Here is an 18838-nt window from a genome sequence, read left to right as displayed (position 1 = left end):
TCTTAACTAGTATGTACTACTTGGTTAATTCATATCACTAATATGCTATGATGTAATCCCTTCGTTAATGACTTAACAATTGTTAATCACTGCTTTAACACAGTAAACTCCATTTCATAATAAATCAAGTGTAACGATGAATGTATTGATTCATAACTTCATTAGCGAAATATTTCGCGACAATTATGAAATTATTTACTCTCGTTCCAAACCGCAAATCAGATGAGTTTAATATATATTAACTCATTAAATCCATGATTATATCTGAAGAATACATATATGAACGTATATCTTCATAAAGATTGTAAATTCTGTTGTACAAACTATTAATTGTGAAAATATTTTAACGGATAGGTAATACCCGAGAAATATTTACGTCTCACATTAATACATTGTACATTCTTCAATTTCGATTCATAAATCATTAATTATACGCACTACCTTCACACTGATACACAATCATCTTCATACAAAATCAATTACACATTCTGAAATTAACATATTGGAATTCAAGTAAAGCTTTAGCAGGTGTTATCTTCCTAAAGATTACTACATTCATGAATTATATTCATTCGTATTCTATGATGAATTATCACATCAAACCACCGAAATTATCATTCATTACTTTTGAAATCAACAACACCTATTCGTCAACCATTAGATCCGTTGACGATTACAGTTAGCGTTTAATCATCTAAAAATAAAATTTCTTGAAACCATTGATAACCGATGATTCAAATATAGATGCATTAAATGCAGAGGAAACATTGTAGAAGGTCTTAAGGGCTACAAGTTTGATGATAAAGAATGGTATAAGCTCAGATTTGGGACTGGAAAACGGATTGAGCAAAGTATGAAGGAGGCTGTGGATAAATCACAAAAACTAAACCTGCCTTCAAAGAATCCAAATGATTCAGTATCTGCAGAGGTCATTAACGAATACCATGCTCCTGACTCTAAACCTTTACGGACAAATCTTCTTTATCATCCTTCGATCTTAGAAATTCTAAGATATCACTGTATCTTTCGTTATAAATATCCTCTATATTTATGAAGATATCTTTATAACGATTCTTGTCCGCAATTAATTATCTCTTTGCAATAACTTTATTACATCATAAAGGAAACTATATTAGTTTCTATATTCTAAAAAAATTCAAGTTTAAAATGTTTTGAAGAAGTGTTGAGAATTGAAGCATGAGTTAGTATAATATAATGACGTCAGGCCAACGTGATTATATTACAGTAAGTCATGCTAAATTTTTAATGGAAGATGATGATTCATAGACTTTATAATCATCATTTGCCATGTTACACGACTCTTACATTCTATATAATCTCTAAACATATCAAGAACATATATTCTTGATAGTTTTATCTGGTAATTTGACAAATCAAGATCGTACTATTGCTTTCTTAGAACATTAAATATGTTCATTCGAAACTTCATACCTACAAATTCTGGACCATTACTCGCTTTACTTAGAGTCGAGAGGAGAATAAAAAGGCAAAGAGCTCCGACATATAAGGGAAAATATAAAGCCCGATAACAACACTGAAATTACAAACCGTGTATATCAATGCGTATAGCAATATAAAGACACGGGAGAACAAAAAACACAATAATTCCTAGAGCATAATAGAAGTAAACAGACTCCTCTGGTGGGAGTTGGAAAAGAAGGAAGATTGTGGCGATAACCAATATAAGGTCAAGAACAAGAACTGGATTGAGCATATTAACAAATCTTTTGGAAATATGAATTGAGGAAAGAAAGTATAGAAGTGGTGAAGATAATGAAAAGGAAGAAGCTAATTTATAGCGAAATTCCAGACACAGCAATCGAGGCAATTCACCGCATTTAATTAAAGAAAATCCTAATTTCCTTAATTACCGGAGAATCAAATCCTATAGACTACGAAGATTTCCTCTAATTCCTTGAATCCCGGAAATCAATCGTGACTACGTCAAAAGTTAAAGCGAACATTTAATTTCCTCATTTCAATCTTTTGCGATAGCTTCGTTTATACTCTTTCTATAATCGAATCGTTTTATCCACATTATTCAAAGGTGATAAAACTCTATTTTTTAACTCATATTCATCATTACAATATCCATGTTGTAAACAATGATGATCTCTATCAAATTTCATGATTATGATTTTCATGAACTCCTCTCTATTTTGTCTACCCTAATATTATGGCATAAACGCTCAAGGTTTAAATAAGCTCACTATTATTCATTTCATGTGTATTGAAATGCCTACATAGTGTCATCATCTCCTTCTGAGGAAACCTAATCAATGACACTCTTGTTAAATCCTTTAGATAACCTCCGTATTAATAATAAAATGCACTTCGTAGAATTTATGGATCGTAAGATTTAAACGCTAGAAACAAAACAATATCCTATTAGTTGGAATTCACGAAAGGCCCCGAGCATACCTGGGAACGTAAAGACCAAATAAAACGAAAATATCCTCACCTGTTTACAAACAATGCCGACTGATGGCAACAACTAAATTTCGGGACGAAATTTCTATTAACAGGGGGATACTGTGACAACCCGTAAATTTTCGACAAAATTTAAACAAATATCTTTATATGATTTCATTTAACCTCGACTAATTCCGACGAGTCACGAATAATTATTTGTAAATAATTACGCATTAATTTGATATATTAATATTATTATTATTAATATCCTTTTTAAACAAGATATCAATAATTAATATCTTTATTATCAGTATTGTTATTATGAATAAAAAAAATATTGACAAATATTCTTGGAAAAGTAGTAAATATATTTGTGTATTTTAAAAAAAAAATATAAAAAAAATCCTTAAAATAAATGATTTTTTTAATAAAATAAATAAATAAATAAATTACTTTTTAATCAAAAATTATAATGGAAAACTACTTTTATTATTTTATTTTGTGCATTATCCCATGACCTAACATTTAATACTTTTGAATTTTAAAATCCCATTAAAAATTAAAATATTTCTTTTTCTTTTAATTATTTTATTCTTTTTACCTAATTTTTTCAAGTATAAATACCCCTCATTTCTCATTCAAACTCACACCAAAATTTCTCTCATTCTCTCTTTGAAGAATTACTACTAGTAAGTATTTTTTTCTTACTTTTTACTTTTTACTTTTTACTTTTTACTATTTACTTCGGTTTATTATTTTTTTACCGAAACATGTAAATAATGTTATAAATTATATGCAATTAAAATTAAAATAAATAACATGTTATAATTAGTAATATATGTTACTAAAAATTATAAAAGTATTTTTATGAATTAATATATAGGATTTATAATTAAAATCGAATTAATGAATATATATGTATATACGCACCTAACGTGAAGGTTATAATTAAAGATAGCGTACAAAGACTACAAACATCACCGCTACTTGTGGCCTAGGGTGATCCTTGTTACCATTATGGGACGCTTGTGGATCTCAAATGCCAAGACTTAGATTCTGGTCAAGAGATCCTGGGCCTCTCGGTAACAATAGATCATTCGAGTGACTTGCATGTTAGCGACGAAGTTTGGGCGAGATTGTACAACATCTTTGTTAAGAATTATAACCCGAACATTCTTAAACTAGAAGCTTACTATAAGTGAAAGTTTTTCATAAATAGTAGGTTTTCAAAAATAGAAACTTTTGAGAAATAGGAACTTTTCTCGAAAATCGTCACTGTCAATATAGTTGCTATATTAATAAACATACTTTATGTCAAGTTAGACATTAACTAATCAAACGTTATACCTCAAGGTTGATATCCAGATCACTTACTTGTTTACTTTCCTTCTTGCGTGAAATACTTCAACTGCTATTTAAGGTGAGTTCATCTGCTCCCTTTTTATATATTTTTGGGCTGAGAATACATGCGCTACTTTTATAATTATTTTTATGAAATGAATACAAATACTAAAACTGATTTTTCGTGAGTTTTCGTATGCTCCCTTTTACTCTTTACGTTTTTGGGCTGAGAATACATGCGCTACTTTTATAACTGTTTTTATGAAATGAATACAAATACTAAAACTGATTTTTCGTGAGTTCATCTGCTCCCTTTTTATCTATATTTTTGGGCTGAGAAAACATGCGCAACTTTTATAACTGTTTTACACGTATCAACTATTAAACTGTAATATGTTGGGCTATGACCAGCAAGTCCCCAACCGACAAGTATAAACGATAACTTGTTACGGGGCAAACTTGAAAGTCTAGTCTAAATACAAGTACCAACTATTAAACTGTGATATGTTGGGCTATGACCAGCAAGTCCCCAACCGACAAGTATAAACGATAACTTGTTACGGGAAAAACTTGAAAGTCTAGTCTAAATATCAGTACCAACTGTTAAACTATGCTATACCCGGCTATGTCCGACTAAGTCCCTACAGTGATATTTTTAATTGCTGCGGCATTCTTAATTATTGGGGATAGGCCTATCGGGAGTAACGTCCCCAATACATTTGACTAAGTCTTTGTATTACTTGATAATGAAATTAAATGACAAGGACAAAACAACTTGTCACGGGGCAAACAACGTTTAGTCTAAATATCACGCACTGGCATAACTTTTTGATCCTGCGGGAGATCAACTTTTGGATCTTGCGAGATCTACTTTACAAACTAAATCTTGTGGTCTAATACTATTACTGAAATCATTATTTATGACAAACCTATGAACTCACTCAACCTCGTGTTGACTTTTTAAGCATGTTTATTCTCAGGTACTTAAATATTGCTTCCGCTGTATATCTGCTGCTTTGATGATGATTGCTTGCCATGCTTCTATTTATCTTCCGCTGCAAAACTCAATAAATTGTCTCATATAGAGTCGTTCTCGTTTATACAACTGTAATTTGATATAATTAGTCACAAATACCCTAGGCCCTATTTGGGGGTGTGACAATATGATATGTCAAAACCTTGTATACGTGTCCCGATATTTAAAGTGCGTAAAAATAAATAACAAAAATTAAATGACGATAAATAAAGTGCGTAAAGTAAATAACAGAAATTAAATGACGATAAATAAAATTGCGAGAATTAAAATTGCGATAAATAAAATGTGATAAATAAATTGCGATAAATAAAAGGTAATACGGAATTAACAGTTAGCTAGGAACAGTTAGCGTGGATTCTTAACAAATTTTCTCATAGTTAATTTGTTTGTTTCTAACAAATTTTATTTTGTCCAATGTTTTCTTCATTATGCCACTTGTTGGATTCTGATAAATCAAAATCCAAATATGAATTTGAATAAAAATGGTTATTCTGCGGTGAACGGATACATATATCTGCGGATGTAAGTAGGATAGTAAATGACTGTTGAATCAGATTCGAAGAATGTACAATGTAACTTATTAATATGATATCTGAATATTCCTCGAGTATTACCTACCCGTTAAAATATTTTTACCATTAACAGTTTGTACAAAAGAATTTTTAATTACAATCTTTTTGAAAACATATATACGTATATATTTTCTTCAGATGTAATCATGGATTTAATGAGTTAATATGATATTAAACTCATTTGGTTTACGTTTAGAACTAGAGTACATAATCTCTAAAACATTAGAGGTTACATAACTATCATGTCGAACGAAGATAAATGATGTAGAACGTCATGTAGAACGATGATTATTCTCGAGGTACAGAATGAGATGTTGAGGCATGTGATGTTGAAACTTGGGTTGTTGGTGGTACTGTTGGTGCCGGTGATGTTGTTGAAGCTGGTAAATTTTGCACCATATTCTCCAAATTTATTTTTCGAGCGCGAAGTTCGTTGACTTCTTCTATTATTCCAGTATGATTGTCGGTTGGAACGAGCGGATGAATAAGATCTAGAATTCGAGATAGTATATAATCATGACGAGGTACTCTAGAAATGAGAGAGAAAATGGTGTTTCAGACAGATTCGCCGATAAGTGCTTCGGGTTCTTCACCAAGAGATGAATTCGGTTGATGGAAGGGATCGCCTTCTTCGTGTCACCATTGATTAAGTCGACTACGAACCCATCAGATGAATTGGGGATGGTTGATTGGTTGATTCATTCTGGTGACGCTGCCTTCGGAGCTTAGGTGAACATCCAAGTCGGAATAGCTGTCGGAATGACTATCGGAATAGTTATCGAAATCTGAGGGACACGAACTGGTTGAGGGATTCATCTCGTACGATTAGATGAAGGATTTTCGATAAGAAACAGATTATAGGATGTAGATAGTACCCTGCTATACATAATTTACATATGCATATATAATACTAAAATCCCATAAGTTACGGAGAAATCTACGGAAGCTGTCAGGCAAAGGTAACAATAACAGATACGCTAAGATATGAATTTATCTATTCACAGTCTATGCAATAGAGGCAGTAAGACGTGTCTAGACTTTAAGGATGATAAGTAAATAATTTTTGACACTAAATGATAAGCAAAACTTTTGACATGCAGACACGGTCGAAGTACAGACTCACTAATGCATCTAAACAACTAATAGTTAGACACACTAATTCAAGACCTAGTTCGCTAAGACCACCGCTCTGATACCACATGTCATCCCCCGTCCTAATCCATCTGGACGAAGTCACCAACATCTGGTCCCATTGCGATGATCGACTCCAAATAATGACTTTAAAATGAGCAAATGCACAGCTGTGACCACCCGGAAATTTCTGACCAAATTTAAACTTTAATCTTTATATTATTCCGACACGATAAGCAAAGTTTGTTAAGTTAAATCTCAAGAATTTTAAACTGTGTTCATACATTCATTATACCTCGACCAAATTTCGACGATTCACGAACCGTTATATATAAATAGATATGTATATGTATATATATATTATAACTTGAGAATATTAATAAAGTATTAAACGTATAATACTTTACACGAACGTATTTGTTTCAATATGATTTTCGACAAAAAAAAATATATTAAATGATTGAATTATCAGAAACATTGAATTATGATTACAGGTCTCTGTTGAGAGGTCCACTATGATTTGAGAAAATCTATTCCTCTTAACGATATTCAGAATAATTTGTAAAGCTATTTATAAATAAAAACAAAAAGTGTCATTTACGAAAGTTAGACAAAAGTTAGTGGAGAATTGGTTTCCATAATATTCTATTAATCTATTTTCAAACGTACAAAGACGTTTTCAGTTTAAAAAGAATTTTATTATTAAAACATATATAACTTTTATAAATATCTAGAATCACTTTTGACAACTCATTACTTAACCATTATAATAAATATAACGATATTTATATTTTATTTCATTAAATATATATAACGATTTAAATTAATATTATATATATTTATACGCGTATTATACATACATAGTTTTTTATACTTTTACTATACTTTAACTTTACCTTTACTTTTACTTTTACTTTACTTTACTTTAACTTTAATAATTCACTTTAATAATTCATACTTTAATAATTCACTTTAATAATTCATACTTTAATAATTCACTTTAATAATTCATAATTTAATAATTCACTTTAATAATTCTTACTTTAATAATTCACTTTAATAATTCTTACTTTAATAATTCAAAAATCTATTATAAATAGAATTCAATAGGTTTCATTATTTCATAGAAACTTGAAAATATATTTATCTAAACTCTCTCAATCGATTTATATATATATATATATATATATTTGCTCTGTATTATTTCATGATATTATTAGTATACATAAAATATTACGACAGAGTGCTGTCCGAGTGATTTCAAAATAGTTTTTTTGAATGATTCGAAGCTAAGGAAATTATGGGTTATAGCTATGGAGGTGATGGGTATGGTTCATGGGTATGCTCGTGAGGTCAATCTAGTATTTATCATCTCCGTTGCGTCGATGTACTTTCCTGCAATATTGAATCTCAATATTGATACGTTCGTGAATCCGAGGCCAACCTTGCACTTGTTAAATGACGTTATATGTATTTTTACTACGAAATACAGTATTATGAGTTTCATTTGCTCCCTTTTATATATATTTTTGGGACTGAGAATACATGCGCTGTTTTTATAAATGTTTTACGAAATAGGCACAAGTACTAAAACTAATTCTACGTGGGTTTAAACCAAAAATATACCCTTAGCTTGGTAACATTAAACTACTTGTCTATGTACGGTAGGCGCGAATCCTAAAGATAGATCTATTGGGCCTGACAAACCCCATCCTGACTATGGGATGCTTTAGTACTTCGAGGTTATTTTAAACACACCTGATCTGGTGTACTTCAGAGGATAAAACATGAACGTTAAGGCTTGTTACCGGGTGCCTACAACTTATAGAATACTTTTATACACTTGCGAGTGTACATATATTTATAAACGGAAATCTTGTGGTCTATTAATATGTTGAAATGATTGTTATGATAAACCTATGAACTCACCAACCTTTTGGTTGACACTTTAAAGCATGTTTATTCTCAGGTATTAAAGAAATCTTCCGCTGTGCATTAGCTCATTTTAAGGATATTACTTGGAGTCATTCATGGCATATTTTGAAAGACGTTGCATTCGAGTCATTGAGTTCATCAAGATTATTATTAAGCCAATTATAGTTGGATGTATTATGAAATGGTGTGCATACCGTCAACTTTCATTGTAAAGAAAGTTTGTCTTTTAAAAACGAATGCAATGTTTGTAAAATGTATCATATAGAGGTCACATACCTCGCGATGTAATCAACTATTGTGAATCGTTTATAATGTATATGAACGGGTCCTTTCAACAGCGAAAGGTTTCTTTCATACCTGAGAATAAACATGCTTTAAAGTGTCAACCAAAAAGTTGGTGAGTTCATAGGTTTATCATAAAACAATAAAATTCATCATTTTGATAGACCACAAGATTTAAATCCTGCATGGTACAAATGGGCCCGAATCCTATACCCACCTGTAATGTACATGCGATATCTTTTAATTACAGTACACCTTTCTCGTGTACGCAACCATTTTTCATAAATCTTAGTAGCCGTACACATATCTCGTGTACAAAATATCATACACATAACCTGTGTATAAAAATTATTCTCTCGATACATAACATTCACTTCAATTGGTGGCAATTATCATGTCCACATAATTCAATGGTGGCAATTATCATGTCCACATAATTCAATGGTGGCAATGAATAGATAAAACGATTTGATTACTCGAAGCGTACGAATGAAGCTATCACTAAATAGTGAAATGAGATAGACAAGTTTCATCATAACTTTTTACTAGTCATGGTTGAATTTCGGAATTCAAGGGATTTACAGAAAATCTTCGTGATCTGATTAAGATTTGATTCTTCGGTGATTAAAGAATTTAGAATCTCTTTAATTAAATGCGGTAATCTGTCTCGATTGCTACGTCGGATTCTTTCATTATAAATTTATCTTTTTCCGTTACATTATTTTTCCACCGCTCCCATTTTCTATACTTTAATTCATATCTCCAATCATCAGTCAATATGCTTCATCCAGTTTTAATTCTGGATAAAATCCTGACTTTCATATCAGTCATTCTCCTTTTTCATCTACCACCGTAGGAATCTGTTTACTTCTACTATTACCTTGGGGTGATACTATTCTTAATTCTATCGTGTCTTTATATTGCTATTCGTATCAATATCCACAGTTTGTAACCTCCGTGTTGTTATTGGGCTTTATATTTTCTCTTATATTTTGGAGCTTTTTGTCTTTTTATTCTCTTCTCCACCTCTAGTAAAGCGAGTAATGGTCCAGAATTCATAGGTATGGAGTTTCGAATGAATATAATATTCTAAGTAGAGAGAAACGTAATAGCACGATTTTATTTGTTAAATTACAAGAATCACAAAAGATAGAACTATCAAGAATATATGTTCTTGATATGTTTAGAGTTTAGATAGAATGTAAGAGTCATGTAATATGGCACCTAATGACGTTATGGTCTGTGAATCATCAAGTTCCATTAGAAACTCAACATGACTTACTGTAATATAATCACGTTGATCAAGTGTCATTATATTATACTAACTCATGCATCAGTTTCCAACACTACTTCAAAATCACTCATAATTCAAATTCGAATTTTAAAGAAATTTAGAAACTAAAGTAGTTTCCTTTATGATGTAATATAGATAGCACGAAGAGATAAATAATTTCGGACGAGAATATTTATGAAAATATCTTCAGAAATTTCGAAGATATTTATGATGATATTTTGGAATTTCTAAGTTCGATGGTTGATGAAGAAAGATTTTCCACAAGATTTTAACATGATTACGGAGCAAGATATTCGTTGAAGGTTTCATCGGATCCAGAATTACCTGGATTCTTTGAATATATGGTATGGTCCTTGTATTTGGCCTTGGTCTCCTTCATGGTTTGCTCAATCTATTTTTCAGTACCAAATTTTCTATCGAGCGTTCCTAACACTCCTTTCTTTATCATCAAACTTTTGGCCGTTTAGACCATCTACAATTTTTCTGTTTCCTCTGCATTTAATTCTACGATATCTGAATCATCGGTTATCAATTCAAGGTGGTTTCAGGAGAATTGTATTTTTAGATGATTAAACGCTGATGGTAATATGGTGGAATATAAAAGGTTCCCCGGTAACAATAAATGAGCACACATATATATTAAAGTTATAATAAGATTGTTTCGAACAAGAAGTCTAAGTTGATTTATTGGAGCTGTGACAAAATTGGCTAATTTTGAAAAGGTATGTAAAGTTATCTTCGGTAATAACAACGCCAAAGGAGCTAGCACAGATACGTGTTAAACGTTTACCTAGTTTCTGAGAGTTTTCAGGTACATAACTATATGCATCTATCTCTTCTTTCGTAGATGGAGTGCGGTTGGTTCATCCTCTCGATTGAGGTGTTTTCAAGAATCATGAAAGGTTTGAACGCAGATTTTAATCGTCAAGATACAAACGAGGTTTAAGATGAAATCAAGTGGCAAATTTGAAGAATTGTTTAGTCCCATATGTTATAATCAATATTTTAATTCATTTTAATTGTCCAATGTTGGTAGTCTACAGTTAATAGTCCACAGTTAGTAATTCAATAATTCATATATAGTTTAATATATAATATTCGAATTAATTAATACGTGTCGTGACCCGTTATATACATGTCTCAGACTCGATCACAACTCAAAGTATATATATGTATATTATTTAAGAATCAACCTCAACCCTGTATAGCGAACTCGAACATTACAGCATATAGAGTGTCTATGGTTATTCCAAATAATATATATAGATGTGTCGATATGATATGTCAAAACATTGTACACGTGTCCCGACATTTAAAGTGCGTAAAATAAATAACAGAAATTAAATGACGATAAATAAAATTGAGAGAATTTAAATTGCGATAAATAAATTGCGATAACTAAATTGCGATAAATAAAATGTAATACGAAATTAACAGTTAGCTAGGAACAGTTAGCTAGGAATAGTTAGCGTGGATTCTTAACAAAATTTCTGATAATTAATTTGTTTGTTTCTAACAAATTTTATTTTGTCCAATGTTTTCTTCATTATGCCACTTGTTGGATTCTGATAGATCAAAATCCAAATATAAAATTGAATGAAAATGATTATTCTGTGATGAACGGATTCGTATATCTGTGGATGTAAGTAGGATAGTAAATGACTGTTGAATCAGATTCAAAGAATGTACAGTGTAACTTATTAATGTGAAATCTTAAATATTCCTCGGGTATTACCTACCCGTTAAAATATTTTCATCATTAACAGTTTGTACGAAAGAATTTTTAATCACAATCTTTATGAAAATATATATACATATATATTTTCTTCAGATGTAATCATGGATTTAATGAGTTAATATAATATTAATCTCATCTGATTTACCGTTAGAACTAGAATACATAATCTCTAAAACATTAGAGATTACATAATCGCCATGAAGAACGAAGATAATTGATGTAGAACGATACGTAGAACGATGATTATACTCCAGGTATAGACTGCGATGTCGAGACGTGTGATGCGGATATTGTTGTTGGTGGTACTGGTACTGTTGGTGCTGATGTTGGTGGTACTGTTGATGTCAGTGTTGCTGCTAAAGCTGGTAAGTTTTGCGCCATATTCTCTAAATTTATTACTAGCACGCGAAGCTCGTTGACTTCTTCCATTACTCCAGGACGATTGTCGGTCGGAACGAGCGGATGAATAAGATTTAGGATTTTAGATAGACTATAATCATGGCGAGATACTCTGAAAATGAGTGTGAAAATGGTGTTTCGAATGGGTTCGCCGGTAAGTGCTTCATATTTTTTCACCAAGAGATGAATTCGGTTGGTGGAACGGATCGCCTTCTACTCGTCTTCATTGATTAGGTCGACTACGAACCCATCAGATGAATTGGGAATGGATGATTGGTTGATTCATTCTGGTAACGCTGCTTTCGGAACTTAGGTGAACATCCATGTCGGAATAGCTGTCGGATTTCGAAGAACTTGAACTAGTGGCGAGTTCCATTTAGTACGATTGAATAACGGATTTTCCGATGTGAAATAGATTATAGGATGTAGATTAGTACCCTGCAATACATGATTTACATATGCATATATAATACTAAAATCCCATAAGTTACGGAGAAATCTACGGAAGCTGTCAGGTAAAGGTAACAATACCAGATACGCTAAGATATGAATTTATCTATACACTGTCTATGCAATAGAGGCAGTAAGACGTGTCTAGACTTTAAGGATGATAAGCAAATAATTTTCGACACTAAATGATAAGCAAAACTTTTGACATGCAGACACGGTCGAAGTCCAGTCCCACTAATGCATCTAAACAACTATCAGTTAGACACACTAATGCAAGACCTGGTTCGCTAAGACCACCGCTCTGATACCACCTATAACGACCCGTCCTAATCCATCTGGACGAATACATTACATTTGGTTACATCGCGAGGTACTTGACCTCTATATGATACATTTTGCAAACATTGCATTCGTTTTTAAAAGACAAACTTTCATTATAATAAAAGTTGACGGCATTCATACCATTTCATAATACATCCAACTATAATTGACTTAATAATAATCTTGATGAACTCGACGACTCGAATGCAACGTCTTTTGAAATATGTCATGAATGACTCCAAGTAATATCTCTAATATGAGCAAATGCACAGCGGAAGATTTCTTTAATACCTGAGAATAAACATGTTTTCAAGTGTCAATCAAAAAGGTTGGTGAGTTCATTAATTTATCATAAATAATCATTTCATAATTTTAATAGACCACAAGATTTCATATTTACATTTCTCATAAACATACGTCCCATGCATAGAGACTAAAATCATTCATATTGATTGAACACCTGGTAACCGACATTAACAAGATGCATATAAGAATATCCCCTATCATTCTGGGACATCCATCGGACATGATAAAAACGAATTCGAAGTACTAAAGCATCCGGTACTTTGGATGGGGTTTGTTAGGCCCAATAGATCTATCTTTAGGATTCGCGTCAATTAGTAGATCGGTTTACTAATTCTTAGGCTACCAAGCAAAAGGGGCATATTCGGCTTCGATCATTCAACCATATAATGTAGTTTTGATTACTTGTGTCTATTTCGTAAAACATTTATAAAAGCGCATGTATTCTCAGTCTCAAAAATATATATTGCAAAAACATTTAAAAAGGGAGTAATGAAACTCACCATACGATATTTTGTAGTAAAAATATACATACGACAGAACCGAACAATGTAGGGTTGGCCTTGGATTCATGAACCTATATCATGTATATATATTAACACATCTCACATTTAATCGACTAAGTTTATTTATATTATATAATGTATTAAGATTAATATCTTTATATATATATATATATATATATATATATATATATACATATATATATATATATATATATATATATATATATATATATATTTATATTTATATATAGGATTATATTAAGATATGTTTTTATATAACTACTACTTTATTTGATAAAATAATATTTATAATAGAATGTTGTAATATTTTTATAAAAAATAAGGATACTAATAATAATAATAAATAATAGTAGTGTTAGTAAAAATGATGCTAATAATAAATAAAAATCTTGATAATAATAATAATAATAATAATAATAATAATAACAATAATAATAATAAAGTCACTAATATTGATAATAATACCTAATACTAATACTGAGTAATAATAATAATAATACTAATTATGATAATAATGATAAAAATAATAATTTACTAATAATGTTAATCTTAATAAGTTGACAATAATAATAATAATAATAATAATAATAATAATAATGATAATAATAATAATAATACTACCTTAAGTATATTGTAGCTTCCATGGTTGATTAAACAAAAAAAAATGTCACTGCCCAGATTCGAACCCATGACCTCTTGTTTCAACTAGCATCTTACTAACCATTTTATCTATCTGTTATTTTCTGTTATAGTTCGTCCCTTAAACCCTTTAACCATTTTTCTGTCTATTTTCCTCTTCCTAATCCAATCATCCTTATCATCTAATGAATCACCATCATATTAAAACAGTATTATCATCATAACTTCATTATCATCTCCATATCATCTAAACTGTATCAAGTGTGTGTGTGTGTGTGTGTGTGATGGGTTTTCGGCCCAAGAGGAATTTCATAAGATTTCACTAGTCCACATTAACTTAGTTTGGCCCAACAACAAGCTTGTCCTCGGCCCATCAACCAAATAAGTTTACACGGCCCGACTGAATAAGATAGATTTTTGGCCCAATAAAATTACACGGCCCAACACAAGAAATGGTACATGCTTATGATTTTTAAAATTCGAAACAGGTAACCAGAGGTCTCCATCATCTAATACTTTCATCATCAACATAACCCAATCTCAGTTACATCATCACATCACTCATCGTCATAATTCATGTATTGCGTATTTTTATAACCAAATCATCATCATTGTTATAACCGTAATATTATCACTTACGTCATCAATATCATTATCTACACATCATCACATCATCATCGTCCTATATCATTCACCTTCATAAATCTTCATCAACTCCTCGACCCAACTACTAACCCTATTACGGCCCAAAGTATTAATCGAACCCCGGCCAAATACTCACAATTCACGGTTCAATAACTAAAATATGGGAGTTATTAGATTGGTCCTAGTAATTCGCCAAAGTAATCGGCCCAATTTCTAGTAACAAGTTCACGTTCCTAATTTCTCAAACATATTCACGACCCAATATAAATTTGCAGTTTAAAAACTAATTTCGTCCAGCTATTTGAATTGATTCAAAAATTGGTTTCTATCTTTTGTCTTACCATCTTCTTCTCATCATGAAATATAAAAAGAATGAGATGTAAACCCACTTGGTCGGCCATGAAGTATTCCCTTTTGTCCCATATACATATTTTAGAATGCTTTATATAGGAATTAATAATTTAGTATAATCATAACATGTTCCACTACTATCCCTTTTAGTTCAAAGTCGGCATTTATAAAAACAGAAAAGTGAGCTGCTGTAGCAGCGTACTAAGATAATTCCATGGTGTTGGGTTGTTAACTGCCTAAACCGAAAAATAGAAGAATGTTGTAGTTGGTGTTTGGTTTTACTAATTATTAATGATGGTGGTGATTGAAAAAAAATAAATAATGGTGGTTTGGCTCTTGGTAGTAAACAGGAGAAAGCAAGAAAGGTGACAACATGGGTTTAGTGTGGCGGTTGTGCAAGGTGATCAAGGATATTAAGTGGTGGCGGTTTATGAATTTGGTGATGATCTTGGAAGTGAACCACAAAGAGGATGGTGAAGGTGATATAGTGATCGTGGATGGTGCGTTTAATGATGGTCTAGTGAAGTGGCGATATTGGGTGGTGTTGGGTGGTTCTTGGCTACAAGAATAGTAGTGTTTTAGTGTGGTTTTGAAGGCTATTTAACGAAACAGAAGGAAATGGATAGATACGAAAAATAATTAAATAACTAAATAAATAAAAATGATGACCGTGGGTCTCGATGATTGCAGGTTGCTGTGGTGTGTTCTTCGACGGTAGTAACTAGTGTTGTACAATCATATTATTAATTAGAAGATATTTGCAAGTAGGAAGGTGATAATATGGGATGATGGTTTAATCAAGGGTGGTTGTGATGGTGGGTAGGTTATGATTGTTCACGGTTACAGAACATTAGCTGTGTTCTTTGTTTTGGATTTTATCAAATATGAATTTAGAAGTAGGAATTTGCATGTGATGTTGGTGTATGGGTTTGGTTGAAGATGGTGATGTGATTCATTGTGGTGTTCAAAAGTAGTTGTAGTAACATGTTGTGATGAAATAAAGAAGTAAAAGCAATTCATTTTATATTATTGTTTTGCACTGACACCTCCCTCTTTTTCTCTATCTGATTGATAAAAGCTCACGGGAATACAGGAACATGAGAAAAGAAAATAAAGTCTGATTGAGATAGCTAACAAATTTTGGATTGTAACTGTGATTGATTCCTAATTTGTGCGAGATTGAAGACAGGAAAAACAAATTACGTACCATTTGAAAGATACATCTAACAGATTCTGTGATTCTTTTATATGATTTATAGAATTATTATTAAATTAATATTAATAATTAATAAGTATATTATTAATATTAATAATAATATTAATTAGTAATAATTATATTAATAATACAGAAAAAAATAGAAACACTAATAATAATAATAATAATAGAATTTACTTATTTTATAAAAAAACAAAAGATTGTATTATTTTCAAAAATAATCATAATGATATTAATTTATAATAATAATAATTGTTAATAATAATATCTTAATACTAATCATAATATCTAAAATTAAAATTTTATTATTATTTATAATGATATTAATAATAATATCAATAATTTTTATTATTAAATTTATTAATAACCCTACTTATAATAATATCAATAATACTTGTACATATCAAATTTCATATATTTATATATATTTTATTTCAAAATAATAGTATAGATCATACAAATATTACTGTTAATATTAATAGTTATAATGAAAGTAATAATAACATTCTTAATATAATATTTTTGTTTTATTTTATAATTACATTTAATATTACAATTTATTAGTTATGTAATAACATACAATTAATATTTAATTACAATACATATACTAATAATAATATCAGTGTTGTAAAAGTCGGCCGACTTGGCTGACGCGTCGGCCGATGCGTCGTTTTTTTGGGTTCTCCGTCCTGTTTTTCTGAAAACGACTCAAAAGGCGGTCAAAGCTAAAAGTTCGGTCAAAGTTTGTCAAAGACGGTCAAAGTTGGTCAAAAACGGTCAAAATCAGTCAAATTTTCGTCAAGATGTGATATGTTTCTAAAATTAGGGTTTGTTTTCATTTTTTGGGCCGCCCTTTTCTCTGTGTCCTTACTGATTATGTACTCAGTAACATTAATTGAGTTTAAAGTTTGATTGTATTTAAATTCAAGTTCTTATTTAAGAAATATATGGTATAGCATCAACTATTTTATACATATATAAATACATATTCAAGAAATTATTAATAAAGTCAACGTTGGTCAACGACCGATGCGTCACCGACGCATCCCCGACTCGGCCGACGCGTCCTTTTTAGGTCTCGACTGATGCGTCCCCGACTCGCGACTTTTACAACCTTGAATAATATTAACATTCTGTTTAATAATATCATTGATAATATTGCTTAATAATAATACTAGTAATGATAATAATATATTAATATATTCAACTTGCAATTAAGTTTAATATATTACCATTTATTATATAATATCTATAATATTAAATCTATAATATTTATTAATTTTATATATATATATATATATATTACATTTTTATTTATACATCGTTGTTTGTGAATCGTCGTGAATAGTTAAAAGTTAAATGAGTATATTAAAACAGTTCAAAAATTTTGAGACTCAATATTACCAAGCTTTGCTTATCGTATCGAAATCATATTGAGATCAAGTTTAAATTTGGTCGAAAATTTCCGGTCGTCACAAATTACTCTTTACTAAAGATAAAAAAAAAAAAAAAAGGATTAGCAGCAACACAAAAAATAAAAAATACAAATTTGAAAAACAATCAGATCGGAATTACAAAAACGCACCAGATCTGAAAATAAAAACGCACTAGATGAAAAATACAAAAATACATTCAGATCAGAAAATACAATATAAATAAGATCTAAGAAAATACAAATTACACATTTAGATCCAGATCTAAAAAAAGGCATATCTGAAAGCAGAGTAAGCAGCGGTTCAAATGAAGAGTATAGTCGTCGACCACCATCTAGCAACCGCAGCAATCCAAATCCGACCAAAACGATGTTGACCACCAACTATCACCAAATTAACCCCGTCATCCAGCATGTGCCATCAATCAGCACATCCCGACATTCGGCTAAAAACATACAATAACAGTTGGTGGCGAAAAAGAGAAGTGGTGGTTTTCCGAAAAAAGTGAACGAGAAAGGCTATAAGGATCGGTGGTTAAACGGTGGTGTGACGGATTCGTAAAAATGGTGGTCTTGGCAGCCCTAATTGTGTGAGAGAGATGAGATAACTTTTTAGATCAAGGCTTTTTTGGGAGTATTTGTGGGGAGAGAGATGTTTTTAGATCTGGGTTGGCTGCCGTTTGAGGAGGAAGGGATGGAATAAGTTTGGTCTCACAAGTAAAAGTAAATCAAATTAAATAAAACCAAGAATAAACGTTTCTTTATTTCATTTGACCCATGTTCACTAACCACA

This window comes from Rutidosis leptorrhynchoides, chromosome 11 (assembly GCF_046630445.1).
Source record: "Rutidosis leptorrhynchoides isolate AG116_Rl617_1_P2 chromosome 11, CSIRO_AGI_Rlap_v1, whole genome shotgun sequence".
NCBI classification, from domain to species: Eukaryota; Viridiplantae; Streptophyta; class Magnoliopsida; order Asterales; family Asteraceae; genus Rutidosis; species Rutidosis leptorrhynchoides.
The sequence above is the reverse complement of the archived record's forward strand: the minus strand, read 5'-3'. Positions refer to the sequence as shown.